This window comes from Phaseolus vulgaris, chromosome 8 (assembly GCF_000499845.2).
Source record: "Phaseolus vulgaris cultivar G19833 chromosome 8, P. vulgaris v2.0, whole genome shotgun sequence".
NCBI lineage: Eukaryota > Viridiplantae > Streptophyta > Magnoliopsida > Fabales > Fabaceae > Phaseolus > Phaseolus vulgaris.
Genome location: NC_023752.2, coordinates 50,819,225 through 50,822,620, shown reverse-complemented (window position 1 = coordinate 50,822,620; position 3,396 = coordinate 50,819,225).

The following is a 3,396-nucleotide window of genomic DNA, read 5'->3' as shown; positions in this document are numbered from 1 at the left end:
GCACTGTGAAGAAATCTTTTTAATTGCTATTTTGAATTTCTATCCGTTGTAGATCAATTCAAAGAGAGAATCTTGGTCAAAGAATCTGTGTTGAAAGCTGATCACGTTCAGAGAGAAGTTACAACAGTCATAAAGGAATATATTCCAAAATCTTGGAAATTCAAGAGCCTTAATGACTAGTCAAAGATCACATGTGAAGACCATGTGATTTTAAGCTTTTTCTAACGTTTTCTGTGCAGGGCAGAGTCAAGTCCTCTCTCTCTGAAAATCAGGTACCCACTAAATAAAATTGAATGCTAATTGTTTTTTTTTCTATAAAATCTGGTGCAGCTGATCTCTTTCACAAGAACAACCAATTGCAACATCTCTTGCAACATCTCTTACAATATCTCTTGCAAAAATCTGTGAAGTGAGCTCTTCTCTGTTTTCTTCTCTGCCATCATGGAATCAACTCCTCCCACCTCAAAGAGAGTCAAAACCAGGGCTGTAAGATCTGGAGGAAGACTAGAAGGCTGGTTTTCTGGAGACAATGATCTTATTGAGAGGTATAGGTATGAAACAAGTATCAAAAGGATAAACAACCCCAAGGTTGTATGCTTTGATTGGCTGAAAAGTCAAAAGCTTGATAATGTAAGAAGGCTGCTCAAGGATCAATCTCTCATAAAGTTCCTGGAGATGAAGGGAAACATTTATCCAGATTTGGTAAGGGTGTTCTACATAAATTTAAAGTTTGAGGGAAACAATCTAGTTTCTCATGTGAAAGGTGTAGAAATGGAGATAACTCATGAAGTATGGACTGTTGTTGCTGGTCTCAAGTTCTCTGGCCTTAGAATCAACAAAGGAAAATCTTGAAGTAGTGGAGGATTTTAACAAAATCCAATACTACAAAAGTTGCTTGAAGAATCAAAATGCTCAAGTGAGAACATGCTCGGTTGGAGGTCTAAAGCTTGATGAAATATTGCTTGCTCTCATTGTGACTTGGATTCTAACTCCAAGGGGGAGTAATCATTCTGTTCTTACTGAGGAAGATCTGGTATATATTTTCTGCATCATGAAGAAGATCAAAATCAATTGGATCCACATTATCAAAGAGCACATGCAAAAGGCTATGAGGTTAAGTGACTATCACTATCCATATGCTGTTTTGGTATCTAAATTTCTACTATATTTTGAAGTGAACCTTGAAGATGAAACTTCTGAGTTGGTCAAGTCAACTCAAGAGTTGAACAATGGATCACTCAGCAAAATGGGTTTTACCAAAGTAGGTGGTAAATGGATTAGTAAGGATGGTGACCTTGGCGCCTCATCTAGTGGTGTTGCTGATCTTGAACAAGATGAACCTGCTGATATGGATGTTCAACATGAAGATCCACCTGAAGTTTATCAAGATGCTGGACCAAGTGCTGGTGCTGGAAATCAAGAAGAAAGGATGCAAACCATGTCTCCTTTTGAAAGACTCATGGTGAATAGACTTGATAGCTTTACTGAAAATCAAAGAAACCTCCATGATCTCTGTGTTAGTAATTTCCAGAGGATTGACAACAGGTTTGACAACATGGATGCACGCTTCATGACTCTAGATGAACAAATTGAAGTTGTCCAGAATCAAATCTTTGATCTTCAGTTTGCTGATGATGATGAATGAAGAAAAACAACCAGTTGATTTATCGGAACAACCGATTGTTTTTTGTGGATATTTCTGGTGTTTTAAATTTTCTTTCCTTTTGTTGTTACTGCTTTAATTCTGATGTAATCAAAACAATATCTTGTTTTATCTCTTCTCTTTGTCTATTTGTGAAGACAAATAGGGGGAGATATATATGTTGTGTTTAAATTTCTGTTTTTTTTAGTTGTTAAAACAGTTTGGATGAGTAATGTTTGTTTCTAATATTTAGCTCTGATCTTTAAATCTTATATCTGTGCTAACCAAATATTAGAAGTTTTATGCTTTGTTCAAAAATTGTATCTTACAGGAACTGCTTCAGATTCAATCAGGTACAACACAAACATCAGGGATTTGTCTTCATCAAATAGGGGGAGATTGTTGAACCAAGTGGTGTTCAAGCTTTGAAGAATCCAAACCCTTTGAAGGATGTTGAAGCCTTGGTTGTGCTTGTTGTTGCTGTGTTGGTTTAGTCTAGTTCTGGGGTAGTTTGAGTGTTGTAATCCACCCTTTGATCGAATCTAAAGCATAGGCATTCTCAATCTTTGTGAAAGTAAAATGTTTTCAAACTAAGTTAAAACAACCGATTGTTTTTTGGAAACAACCGATTGTTTTTTCGAAACAACCGATTGTTTACACTTAGATGTTTTGAGAAAAGATTTGAAAACTGTTTTTCAAATGGTTAAGCTGTTAAAACCAAAACAACCGATTGATTCGAGGAAACAACCGATTGTTTGTTTTAGGACCATAACAAAATAACTGTTTTATCTTTGACTGAGCTTTAAATGATTTAACTGCTTACGCTCCAGTCATTAAATGCTTTGACCAATCTTTTAATGCAATTTAAGAGTTTGATAAGATTTGATAACAAACTACATCTTTGAATAAAGTCAGAAAAATAGATTTGATAATCAATCTTTGACAAGTTTTTTGCTAAGAGTTTTTGAGTTTTTACAAAGAGCTGAGATTGCTGAAAGTTTGTGATTGATCAAAGTTTGTGGAATAGGATTCTACTTGTATTGATTTCAGATTATCTTCTGTAACAAGTGCAATCCTTATACTCTATGAAACAAGTTTCGTTTCTGTGTTTGCTGAGATTGGCTGTGTGTTCTTGAGGGGATCAAGATCAACAATCGTAGTGTTGGTGTGTTGGCCAAGAAGAGTGTGTGTCTTGAGGTGTTCAAGGTCACTTTCTTGGTTGTGGTGTAAGTAATCAAAGTGTGATTGCTTAGTGGATTTCCTTAGGGTTTCTGAGAAGACTGGATGTAGCTCTGGGTTTGGAGTGAACCAGTATAAACATCTGTGTGAAATCTCTCTATCCCTAACTCTTTAAATTCAGTTTTGTTTGTTGTTTACTGGTATAAACAACCGATTGTTTATGTGAAACAACCGATTGTTTTTCTGGTACTGCTGTTTTTAATTGCTGTTTTGGCAAACTGAATTTCTTATCAATTGTTTCTTGTGATAATTTCATTCTTGTTTTAAAACTTTGCGAAAACCCTCTTTAAACAATTCACCCCCCCTCTAGTTTAAAGTCATCCATTCTAACAAACTTGGAGGTCCAATTCATTATCATTGGATGTATCCCATAGAAAGGTAAATGTTTTTGGCGCACCTAGATTTTGAATTTTTTTTTTTTTTAGTTTGATGTTTGATTATCCTAATTGAAAAATTATTTTATAGGTATTTGGAAAATTTAAAATCATATGTTCAAAACAAGTCAAACTTGAAGG